The 14,008-nt window shown below is 39.4% G+C and overlaps 1 protein-coding gene across 1 annotated transcript in view; it reads left to right on the forward strand.

Moving 5' to 3' along the window:
* Window positions 1-14,008, forward strand: part of LOC124577102 (serine/arginine repetitive matrix protein 1-like) — a 303,302-nt gene that overhangs the window by 94,379 nt on the left and 194,915 nt on the right. The window lies entirely within an intron of this gene.

Here is a 14,008-nt window from a genome sequence, read left to right on the forward strand (position 1 = left end):
GGCTTCTCGATTATGTCCCATAAATGCTCTATGGGATTCATGTCGTGCAATCTGTGTGCCAAGATCATTAGCTAGAGCTGTCCAAAATTTTCTTCCCGCCTATTGCGAATAACTGTGGCCTGGTGACATGGCGCATCGCTGTTTGGGAACATGAATTCCTTGAATGGCTGCAAACGATGTCCAAGCAGCCGAAGATAACAGTTTCTAGTCAATGGTCAGTTGGACCAGAGGACCCATTCCATTAGCAAGTTCAGCCCGCGTCATTATGAAGGCACCACAGGCTTGCACATTGCCTTGGGTCCAGGGCTTCATAGGATCTGCGCTCTACATCTACATCTACATCTACATTTATACTCCGCAAGCCACCCAACGGTGTATGGCGGAGGGCACTTTACGTGCCACTGTCATTACCTCCCTTTCCTGTTCCAGTCGCGTATGGTTCGCGGGAAGAACGACTGTCTGAAAGCCTCCGTGCGCGCTCTAATCTCTCTAATTTTACATTCGTGATCTCCTCGGGAGGTATAAGTAGGGGGAAGCAATATATTCGATACCTCATCCAGAAACGCACCCTCTCGAAACCTGGCGAGCAATCTACATCGCGATGCAGAGCGCCTCTCTTGCAGAGTCTGCCACTTGAGTTTATTAAACATCTCCGTAACGCTATCACGGTTACCAAATAACCCTGTGACGAAATGCGCCGCTCTTCTTTGGATCTTCTCTATCTCCTCCGTCAAACCGATCTGGTACGGATCCCACACTGATGAGCAATACTCAAGTATAGGTCGCACGAGTGTTTTGTAAGCCACCTCCTTTGTTGATGGACTACATTTTCTAAGCACTCTCCCAATGAATCTCAACCTGGTACCCGCCTTACCAACAATTAATTTTATATGATCATTCCACTTCAAATCGTTCCGCACGCATACTCCCAGATATTTTACAGAAGTAACTGCTACCAGTATTTATTCCGCTATCATATAATCATACAATAAAGGATCCTTCTTTCTATGTATTCGCAATACATTACATTTGTCTATGTTAAGGGACAGTTGCCACTCCCTGCACCAAGTGCCTATCCGCTGCAGATCTTCCTGCATTTCGATATAATTTTCTAATGCTGCAACTTCTCTGTATACTACAGCATCATCCGCGAAAAGCCGCATGGAACTTCCGGCACTATCTACTAGGTCATTTATATATATATTGTGAAAAGCAATGGTCCCATAACACTCCCCTGTGGCACGCCAGAGGTTACTTTAACGTCTGTAGACGTCTCTCCATTGATAACAACATGCTGTGTTCTGTTTGCTAAAAACTCTTCAATCCAGCCACACAGCTGGTCTGATATTCCGTAGGCTCTTACTTTGTTTATCAGGCGACAGTGCGGAACTGTATCGAACGCCTTCCGGAAGTCAAGAAAAATAGCATCTACCTGGGAGCCTGTATCTAATATTTTCTGGGTCTCATGAACAAATAAAGCGAGTTGGGTCTCACACGATCGCTGTTTCCCGAATCCATGTTGATTCCTACATAGTAGATTCTGGGTTTCCAAAAACGACATGATACTCGAGCAAAAAACATGTTCTAAAATTCTATAACAGATCGACGTCAGAGATGTAGGTCTATAGTTTTGCGCATCTGCTCGACGACCCTTCTTGAAGACTGGGACTACCTGTGCTCTTTTCCAATCATTTGGAACCCTCCGTTCCTCTAGAGACTTGCGGTACACGGCTGTTAGAAGGGGGGCAAGTTCTTTCGCGTACTCTGTCTAGAATCGAATTGGTATCCCGTCAGGTCCAGTGGACTTTCCTCTATTGAGTGATTCCAGTTTCTTTTCTATTCCTTGGACACTTATTTCGATGTCAGCCATTTTATCGTTTGTGCGAGGATTTAGAGAAGGAACTGCAGTGCGGTCTTCCTCTGTGAAACAGCTTTGGAAAAAGGTGTTTAGTATTTCAGCTTTACGCGTGTCATCCTCTGTTTCAATGCCATCATCATCCCGGAGTGTCTGGATATGCTGTTTTGAGCCACTTACTGATTTAACGTAAGACCAGAACTTCCTAGGATTTTCTGTCAAGTCGGTACATAGAATTTTACTTTCGAATTCACTGAACGCTTCACGCATAGCCCTCCTACCATCAGATCTTACAAACTGAAATCTTGATTCATCTGACCAGGTTACGGTTTTGCAGTCGACTAGGATGCACCCGATACATCACGAAAAGGCGCCGAAGGCGATGCCTTGCTGTTAGCATAGGCATTCGTGTCTGTCGTCTGCTGTCATAGCTCATTAACTCAAGATTTCGAAGCATTGTACTAGCCGATACGTTCGTCGTACGTCCTACATTTATTTCTGCGGTTATTTCACACAGTTTTACTTGTCTGTTAGCACTGACAATTGTACGCAAATGCTGCTGCCGTCGGCCACTGCGTCGTCCGTGGTGAGAGGTTATGCCCGAAGTTGATATTCTCGGCACACTTTTGGCACCGTGGATCTCGCAATATTGAATTCCCTAACGATTTACGAAATGGAGTATCCCATGTCTCAAGTTTCAGCTACCATCCCGCGTCCAAAGGCTGTTAATTCCAGTCGTGGCGACATAAACACGTCGGAAATCTTTTCACATGTATCACCTGAGTACAAATGACACAGCTCCGCCAGCTCAGTGACTCTACTACCTTCTCATGACTTGGGGTCACCAGAGTGTGTATACAGAGTGTTAAGAAAAACCTCCAGTGTCTCAGGGGATGATACGCATCAAAACAAGACCAAAATGTCATATGATCACAGGTCCTACAAAGCATATGAACACGTGTTGTGATATCATCCATCGCAATGCGTCACTTGTCCTATTGCAGATGACTACACTATAGTTAACGTTAATTATTGCCCCTGGCATGGAATACTGCGAGGTAGGAAGGTATCATGGACCTGTGATTGCGGATAGAATTACCGTTGTTGCATTCGCGGTATGTTACATAACGGGGTCAACAGCGTGGTAGGATACTGGCGTGCAGTATCGATGTAAACATTAGTTGGCTCAGTGGTCTGTAGTGATTTGTCCCGTTTAGTTGTGTCTTTGTACTGCAATCTTCTTACATCTGTTTACGTTCGAATACATTTCTCCTAACTCTAGTACGTACCGTGATGTTCGATCTACTTACGCGTCAAAAATGGTCCAAATGGCTCTGAGCACTATGGGACTTAACATCTGTGGTCATCAGTCCCCTAGAACTTAGAACTACTTAAACCTAACTAACCTAAGGACATCACACACATCCATGCCCGAGGCAGGATTCGAACCTGCGACCGTAGCGGTCATGCGGTTCCAGACTGAAGCCCCTAGAACCGCACGGCCACAGCGGCCGGCACTTACGCGTCAAATTTAAAGTAGATACTATTGTTATGTTTACGGTGCCTACAATATGTTTCCTCTCTTGCAGATACCCTGAGACAGTCTAGCAATGTAGGCCCCTTATTCCACAAGGGAAGTGGCAGACATGATTTAGCAGATGGAGCTAATCTGAAAGTCCGTAGCCTGTACACTGGACAATTTCCAGTACTCAGGGTACCATCTGTTAAGCGGTTCAGCCAACTGATTTCAAGCGTCTTGGGGACATAGGTTCCGTAGCACCCAACAAAGTAGACACTGGAGAGCCTCGTTAATTTCGCACACCTTAAGTGGAGGAGTGTGTTCTAGGTGCAGTGGACGAGAATCCTGAAGGTAGTGTGGAACGAATAGCAGCAGTTGAAGGTGTTAGTCATCATCCGGTCTGGACGGTACTTCACAGGTAGTTATTGTACCCATAGCATGGTCACCGCGTCCAGGTCCTTAGGGCAGAAGACAATCGTGCCAAAGTGCAGTTCTCCCAATGGTTCTTGCGACAGCGCGGTGCAGATTCACTATTTGCCTCCTATTTTTTTAAAATTTTTTTTATTATTTTTTTTTTTCATAATCAGCATGTGTGGACCGATAAAAATCCCCATACAGTTCAAGAAGCAAAGCATCAGGACCGATACTGAATTAATGTATGGGTAGGAGTTAATGACGATAGATCACTAGATCCGTATGTGCTATCACAAGGTTTGGCCAGAGCTTGTTATCACTGCTTCTGAAGAACGTAAAGCCCATCTTCTTGGAGGATGTGTCGTGTCATGGCAGACTACAGATGTGGTTCATGCATGACGATGCACCAGCTCATTTTTTTTTTTTCAGCATTGTGCGTCGGCACCTGATGGGTACATTTGAAAACCGTTGGATTGGCCTGAGAGGTCCCATACCTTAGCCAGGTGGTTACTCTGACCTAAATCCACTAGACACGTGACACACTATGTCTATTCCACTCCAATAAACGATGTGCAGGCACTATACAATCCTGTGTTTCGTTCCTATCAGCACATTAAAACCAAACAGAGTGATTTGAAAGAATGCGTGAGTTCTTACACCGAGGGTCAGAGGCAAGCATTGAGATGAATGGACACCATGTTGAGCTCCTCCACTAAACAAATGGTCATATGTTAGAATGGTTATAAGACATTTTTTCTTGTTTTGATTAGCACAAACATCATATGGAATATCAGATAGCTTTTTTAACACCCTGCACAGACGGCACTGGTAGTTAGACATTGTCGTAACTAAGGCAGAGACTCGTAGTTGGCCCAGAAAACAGACAAACAAATAGTTTTTCAAATAATTACCGTTTTATTACACAACTTGCAAATCAGTGACTGTGAAAACTCACAGTCTTTAATTATCTAAGATAATTCGTTCGAATCGATTTCATCAGAACGAAACAAACTAATTGTAGAAAAGACAGATGAGAAGCAAGATTTATTGAATCATAAGGAAGTACAATTTTCCCACCAAGAAGGTAGCTTGCAGATATTTCAAGAGACCGATTCTTAAACACGGAAATTCAGTCTAAGGCTACTATCATCTAGTATTAATGGTGAAGATAGACAGGATTCACACCCATACAGGACTAACACCAGAGAGAGCTGTGTCGTTACCAATGTATAGCGAAAATAGCGATAATACAACGAAAGTCATCGTGGTTTTTCACGAGGTCATGTGAGAAGAGCGATACAGTCTTATAAATCCACCTCCAATACCTTAGGCAGACGCAGCAAGATGTATTGTACCTCGCGGAGACGTTTAGTGTTAAAATTCTTACAGTGTACGTTATGTTCCAATGAAACGTCAACCAACTTATTATTTATTACTCCCGCACATAGTTCTCAAGATAACCATGCCAATAAAATTCAGATGCATTCGAAATCACAAGACGGCTTACAACAGTCAAGCCTTAAAAAAAAAAAAAAAAAAAAAAAAAAAAAAAAAAAAAAAAAAAAAAAAAAAAAAAAAAAAAAAAAGGTGGGGGGGGGGGGGGGAGAGAGAAAAGGTAACAGTCACATAAACACATTGGCTTGTGAAATGCAGATTATAGATCTACTTTTCAAATAAAGGTAGTACAAAGATTATAGAAGACACACGCTCCATTCTAACTAGGAAGACGTTAATCTTATTCGGCATTATATGTTTATACTATCACCGTTTGTGAACTAATGTGAAGAGAACGTCTCTTATTAAAGGGACAGAATACATGTAAAATGTAAATTACTCAATATGAAACTTATTCTGCTTCTTATTTAGTTCTGGATTAAATATTTATGCTATCTCTCCTTTCCGAGTCGTCTTTCGTGTAAGCAATACGCCCACCATATTCAATAATATGTCTAGCATTTTCAACACTTTTTCTGTTTATGTTACTGCTTTTCTCTGTACTGTAATTTCCATTGCTAGGTTAACTGTTCTTCTATACAGTGGCAGGTGTTCCACTGACATCTTCCCTAGACTAATTCCTATTTTTTTACCTTTTAGATTCGTTTTTCATCACTGCACTGAATTTTTAAACTTCTTCGACAGCACAATTTTGGGTAACAGGCAAGTCGCTGTTCTTCTTCCTACTACTTTCATCACCTACGTCCTTGCCTGCTTACCCATAAGACATACTATGTGCGAAGTAAACTGTTAATGTCTCTCGGCAATTCTTGCATGTGGGAAAATTGACCAATGACACAGGAGTTTTTAACATATACGGTGTTAATTAGCACATTCGTTGTTACTAGTGAATTTTCCCACACGCACGGATACATGAAATTTAAATGTTGTAAATATATTGCATTTATCAGTCATTATCTGTGGAAATTATATCGGAGAGCGGAACGCCAGCCTTGTCATAGTGCTCGCAATGCTTTAAAGTACGTGCCAAAGGAAAATGTGAACACATTGTTCATTTCGTCATTGAATGAACTCAGTTTTATGCTTCAGTTACATTATTACTGTACATGGGATCGTGTGATGAAGTGCACTGATTTATATGTTGTTTCTCACCCAATTATGATGGTTTTTTTAGGGGATTTTGGGAGGAAATTGATGGTGCATCTTCAGTGGTGAAATGTAGAATGTATCATTGCTGGGTCAGTAATACTTGATTGGGGGCTTAATTAAATAAAATGAAAATGATTTTTATTTTTCGTAGCTGTATGTCCGATTACGCTGTGTCTCGTAAAGGGTTGGCGCTGACTAGTTTTAGTACGCAATCCGACTGCATAGAACAACAACAAAGAATGAAATGAAAATTTCCTGTTAACACAATTAATTAATTAAGTCCCCAGCAACTATAAAACCTACGAAACCAAAGCACAAGTATAACTGTTCTGTGTGTGGAAGTATGACTCAACGTACACATCTGGCACGGTTCTTCTTCAATAAGGCAAGAAATTTTAAATATCATTTATACTGAAGTAATTAAAAAATAGAAATACTATAATTGCGTAAGGAAAGCAGAATTGCACTCTAATACAAGAACACAAGCCAGATGCTTTGTTGACTGAACCTGTAATGATGCATTATTTAAAACATTGAGATAATAAAAAGAAAAGGAAAAATTTTTTTCCTTTTACCTTCATATGTTGACGAAAATCACTCTAATCATTACAATATGTCTCCACACCGACTCTCTACTACCACATCTCAACAAGAACTCTCCACCACGACCTCTCGACAAGCACTCTTCACTAGCACATCTCAACAAGCACTGACTCCCACGAGTTCTCAAGAAGCACTTTTCACTAGCACATCTCAACAAGCACTCTACTACGAGTTCTCCCCAAGCACTGACTACTACGAGTTCTCCCCAAGCACTGACTACTACGAGTTCTCCCCAAGCACTGCCAATGGAGGCGGCTGAATAATACTCTTTGGCGCAATCTCTGGCGCAGTGGCTCAGTGTAGCCACCTTTCATATGCCCCTCCTCCACGGGGCAGAATTTGATGGTATTTTTGCCAGCATTGGTGGTGAAAATACCACCAAATTCGTCCACAAAAATACAGACAAAAATATAAGATAATATTAATACCTAAATATCACATAATTAGTTAAAATTTTGGCTTTGCACTGACCTTTCAATAACCTAATATATAAAATACAGTAAGCAATACAACTTCTTTTCATACATGTGACTTTACATAATAGTTTACACAATACACAAAAAATCAGTTTATACAAATGTTCACATAAAATGCTTTCAATGATTAGTTCCAGCAGTAGCACCCAGCAATGGTTAACAGGTGCAGACACCAACAAGTGACATTATTTCCGTAGAAGCAATCCATCAGTGGCACCCAGCAATGTTGAGTAGGTGCAGACACCAACAAGTGACATTATTTCAGTAGAAGCAGTCCATCAGTGGCACCCAGTAAAGTTGAGCAGGTACACACAGCAACAAGTCACATTATTTCAGTAAAAAAAACAGTCCATCAGTGGCACCCAGCAATGTTGAGCAGGTACACACAGCAACAAGTCACATTATTTCAGTAAAAAACAGTCCATCAGTGGCACCCAGTAATGCTGAGCAGGTACACACAGCAACAAGTGACATCATCTCAGTAGAAGCAGTCCATTAGTGGCACCCAGTAATGTTGAGCAGGTGCAGACACCAACAAGTGACATTATTTCAGTAGAAGAAGTTCCATCTTTGGCACCCAGCAATGTTGAAGAGGTACACACAGCAACAAGTCACATTTCTCAGCAGAAGCGGTTCCATTAGTGACATCCAGCATTGTTGAACAGGTGCAGACACCAACAAGTGACGTTATTCCAGTAGAATCAGTCCATTAGTGGCACCCAGCAATGTTGAACAGGTGCAGAGACCAACAAGTGACATTATCTCAGTAGAAGCAGTCCATCAGTGGCACCCAGCAATGTTGAACAGGTGCACACAGCAACAGGTCACATTTCTCAGCAGAAGCGGTCCATCAGTGGCACCCAATGATGTTGAAAAAGTGCAGGTAACAGTCCATAATATTCACCATCACTAATCACACAGTTCATCAGCAGAAATTAATCATTTCTAAGTGGCACCCATTATGCTGAAAAAGTGCAGGTAACAGTCCATAATATTCACTATGACTAATCAGACAGTTCATCAGCAGAAATTAAACATTTCTAAGTGGCACCCATTATGTTGAAAAAGTGCAGGTAACAGTTCATAATATTCACCATCACTAATCAGACAGTTCAGGCATGAACAATAGTTTGAATACACATACAAATGCATTTACACACTAAACATATAAATTCTAATAAACACACAAATGATATCAAATAATTGTCATATTAACTATTACAAATACTCAAATATCAGTAAACCTATAATATTTATGGGTGTCAGTGCAAGTCACTACAAACAAATAAAATAATATTTAGGAGGTAGGTGGGTAGGATTAGGAAAGGAAAACACACAAAACACACTCACTCATCTTTCATCCACATTAAGTACTACTGTGTAATTGAATAGTGTTAACTGTGTAAATGCAATTCTGTCAAAATTTGATATTAATCATGTGTATCAAGTAGTAGTGGCAGCAATGTATAACAGTCAATAATAGTTAGTCAACGTCATAGTCATCATGTCAAGACCAATGTATGCCAAGCCAGATCAAAATGTACAGTTGCTGAACAACTGTCAGTGAGCCAAGATATGCAATTACTTCCTCTCTCCAAAAAAAAATTATGTACTGCTTATTCATTTAACAAAGTGTGTGTATAGACTATCTTCCTTCTACTTGAGTGTTCTAGTCTGCAATCTTCATCCTCCTTGTTCCATATAGACCAACAAAAAAAAAAAATATGCACCTCACTTACTTTACCTCTTATCCACCAAAACTCCAATAATCATCAGCATCACATAAACTCAATACTTCAATAATACCTCTTACGTCGATACATATAAACCTTATCATTAATAGCATTTACCTTACCTCTTGTCCACCAAAACTCCAATAATCATTAACTTCACATAATCTCAATAATACCTTAATAATACCTCTTCAACACGTCAATACATATAAACCTTTTTACCAATATCATTTCACTTCCATAACAACTCTTTCCTCTAGTCAGTCTCCTCGAACAAGTACAGATAAAATCCTAATGCAAACCTCATCATCCCATACAATCCGAAGACACACTGTCAACACACAACCTCTGTGTAATCCATCTGACCCATATCTTCTACTCATTATGAATTATAAACAAAGAAATGCATACATGACCTCTAACAGTCTTAGTTCGAATAACTCTAAGTAATTAAGTACGATTACGGAGCGTGAATGATCATAATATTTCACAGTGTGTACACCACTTCAAGAATTATGGCAAACAAAAGCAAACATGTGGAGTATTTCTTGTGTCAAGTGTCACTTCCTATTTCAATTGCTCATGAAAAATGCAGTGTAATAACTGTCAATGGTCTAAACCTAGTTTTGGTATGTCATGTCGTTAGCTTCCTTCCTATTAGCATACATTTATACAGCTTTCATAAAACCTCAGCTCATGTGACTTCTATGAAGTTTCTTGTACTAATGTCGTTCGTCGGATTATAGCAGTTCATTTTCTTATCTTAAAAATATAAGGCACTGAGCGTAAGCAAAACAAGCAATAGCGAGTAAATATACCAGTAGAGAACAGAATGTCAACAAGTGGATGCAGCACAATTCTTACAACTAGACTCTGCCAAGCGAACAATCTATAATTAAGACAATAATGTGACCTAAACTCTATGTTCATACACAGTATATCTGCATTTCTATATACCAAATTAAAGAGTAGTTATGACAACAAACAGAAATGTATAAATATGCAATCCATACGCATAGCAGCAAACATATATCTTACGCAATAAACAGGTCATTAGCATCATATCAGCATAAGCAAATAAATGTTCATATGTCATCTTAATAAGTAAACATGAAGGCGCAAGCAGATAAATCACAAAGTATAACTTACACACATATCAGCACAACTAATCAGGTGACAATTATAATTTAAATAAATAAGCACAGCAGACACATAACAAAAAAATATGACATCAGTGAAAAAGCAGTGCAGCCAAGCGATGCATAATATACACAAGTTACAACCCAGTTCATTAATAATCTTTGTCAAAATCAGTTAACGTACGCAAGCACGTCGCTTCACAAGTAATTTCATAGAACATGAAATTTAGCACAAAGTATGAATCACGTAATAGCGAGCAGCAAATTACGTCGAAAGTACGTACCTAAGTGGAAATATGTTACCTGAAAAATAAACTCAATTAATAGTTACCTTTTTAGTTTATTAGTTTCTTCTTGGAAATTACATTCTTTCTGAAATTTTCTCGATAGCAAGTCCTCTTAACGTCGGAGACACACAGAATTTACCTGAAGTTCTTAAATATTTTATAGAACCGTATCCTGAAAAATACTGAATGTTAATAACATAATTCATCAAGTCACTATAGCTTTATACTGAATTTAATCGGAGAAATTAAACTGTGTATTTGTTTACGGCTGTCAGTGCATTCGCACTGAGCGCTCGATCAGCTGTAGGCGCGTGACGTAGGAAGCAATTGTTTGCGGTCAACGACTGCCTTGTGTGGCGCGCAGACTTGACTGTTGCTTTGAGTATATGCCGCCGCCAAAACACAGCGCGGTATCCTTGTATTCTTTGCATGTTTACATGTAGCTGTTAGTTTCTCACAAGTATGTCATTCCACAAAAATTTTTCAAAGCTATATCATTCCACAAAAACTTTAACGTTTGATATATGATGTATTCCCTTAGAGCGTCGTGATTTAAGAGTTTCTACTTCAACAGTGTTATCATGAATAATTTTGCGAATCCTATATGGACCGTTATAAAGTAGAAAAAATTTGCGACACAAGCCTTTTCCTTTGTGAGACAAACGATGAGACTTAATTAACATCTTCTGACCAACTGACAAGATTTTTAAACGACCAGGATGTTTAGCTGATTTCTCTTTTCTAGCAGCCGCAGATGCAATATTTTGTAGAGCCATGTTCACAACTTCAGAATGCCGCAGTTTCCGTGAAGGCGGAAAAGGAACTATTTCAGATATGCGATTTGTCGGTGCTTTGTTTTTTAATATCAGTATTGGCGGTAAAGAAGTTGAGTCATTAGGAAGTTCATTCAGGATGTTTTGAAAAATATGAAGATACTGATCCCACGTTCTGTGATTCTGATAACAATAAAGATGACACAATTTATTGATTTCCTTCATCCATCTCTCTGAAGCGTTAGATTGAGGGTGAAAAAGTGAAATGAAAATTGGTTTAATTTTACGACGCCGTAGAGTATGAAGCCAAATTTTAGAACGAAACTGTGATCCATTATCTGACATAACCTTATCAACATGACCAACTTCTTTAAGAAAATGGTTAATGAAAGCATTAGATACTGAACGAGCTGTTGCTTTGTGTAAAGGTGTAAAACACACATATTTTGATGTCAACTCCACTGCTACGAAAATGTACGCAAAACCATTAGTAGAACGAACCACTGGACCGAACAAATCAACTGCAGCCATCTCCTTTAATTTCGCTGGAATGATAGGAAACAACGGTGCCCTGTGAGAAATTGTTGGCGGCTTAGCCTTTTGACATAATTTGTATTTCGCCAGAACAGATCGAATACGTTTTTCCATATTACTGAAGTAGCAATTTTCCCGTAATTTATGAAAGCATTTTCTGGGACCAAAGTGTGCATTACTGAAATGTGTGTACAAAATCAATTTATTGACCCACTCATCAGGAATACAAACTAACCAAACAGAGTTGTCGACCGATTTTCGTTTAAAAAGAATTTTTCAGACAGTTCGCAAAAACGAGGTGTGGCCAAATCGTCCAATCTAACAAAGCGTCTAAGAAAATTACAGACACCAAGGAAACTACGAACACCACGTTTTGTGGTAGGAACAGCATAGTTACGAATAGCATCTAATTTCTCTGGATCAGGAAGAATACCTTCTGTAGAAATAATGTGACCGAGAAATTTCACCTGAGAACGAGCAAATTTAGATTTTTCTAAGTTCACTGTAATGCTAACTCTTGCAAAAATACGTAATAATGAATCCAAAATTTTGTTGTGCTCACTCCAAGAATATTTAGCAATAAGAATATCGTCAACATATGAAATAAATTTGTCACGAATATAAACAGGTAAAATTTCGTTTAAACTACGAATGAATGCTGCTGAAGATACAGTATAAAGTCCAAATGGTAATTTCCGAAATCTCTTTTGGGTGAGATCGTCATATCCGGTTACTTTACCGACTCTCTAGATAGATTGATAGTTGAAGAGTTATTTTGACAGATGCAAAGAATAGTAAAAGAGTAGGCAGCGGTACAGAAAACTAAAAGGGAAATAGCACCACTACAGCTCGGGGCCCTATGCACGCTACGGCACATATTCACTTAGAGTAGTGAATCCCCTGAGGACTTTAATAGCCGCACATAATTTCCAGTTTGTGTCTTAGTGGCCAATTCGGTGGAAGTGCGTACATAAATTGATCTAACCATGAACATGGATGTATGTCATTCTTAGAATTACGAAAGATCTTAAATTTCCGAACAGTCAAAAAGTGTTTATAGTCAGAGAATTCTCCTCGTGGCGACAAAGACCTACCGCGACTGTTCCAGTCCGAATGTCGATTATTGTTAAATTCACGCGCCTCGCGCTCTCTTATTGCATCCCGTAAATGAAATAAATTACTTTCTTCAAACCCCTCTGCTAAACTAAGACTTGTCAATTTATCTGAGATCTCCTCAACTCTTCCCGATGAGTCACTTAATTGTTCTTTCTGTTTATTTACGTCTTCCGTAAGTGTCGCGACTCGGGTTTCAGTATTGACACATTTGGTAGTTAACTGTTCATATTGATGTGTTATGTTATTTAATCTGTCATTTGATACGGACTCCTCGATTCTCTCAAGTATTTCTTCCTTATCGTGTGCACATTGTAAATTTAACTCTGAAAATTTCTGTACTATCACGCGATCTTTTTCTTCCTGTTCCCTGCCCTGTTCCTCTTGTCTGATTTCTGTTGAAATTAAGCTATTATTGTGAGCCTTCAAAGTCGGTTGTACTTCTTCTCTAATTTCTTTATTTGATTCGTCTTTCATGTATTTGAAACATGTCCCTGTTCGTGAGCCTAACTGAGTTTCCATTGTTCCCATATCAGTTTCTAATTCAGATCGTAACTGTGATCCCACTGCTTTCATCTCGGTTTCAATTGTTCCTATTTTTGAGCATAACCGTGTTGTCATTGCTTTCATCTCAGTTCTAATTGTTCCTATTTCTGATCCCAAATTTAATATTGCACTCATTAACTGCTCCATTTCTTCTGTCGTTAACCACGTATTCTGTGAATTTTCTGATTGAGAAAAATTTTGAAATGGTTCCGGACTATTTTCTCGACTTATTACATTGTTTTCCACTTCATTATTCATCACACTGTTCTCCTGTGTTGGCGAGTTCGCCATGTTAACAATTTCGTCATTCTCACTATTCATCATTTTTGCCTTTTTCATTGATCGCGTAATCATTTACAAAACATACAAAACTCGCCACTGTACGAAAATTACACACAAGGACTCCTCATCT

The sequence above is a fragment of the Schistocerca americana genome, chromosome 1, assembly GCF_021461395.2.
Source record: "Schistocerca americana isolate TAMUIC-IGC-003095 chromosome 1, iqSchAmer2.1, whole genome shotgun sequence".
Lineage (NCBI taxonomy): Eukaryota > Metazoa > Arthropoda > Insecta > Orthoptera > Acrididae > Schistocerca > Schistocerca americana.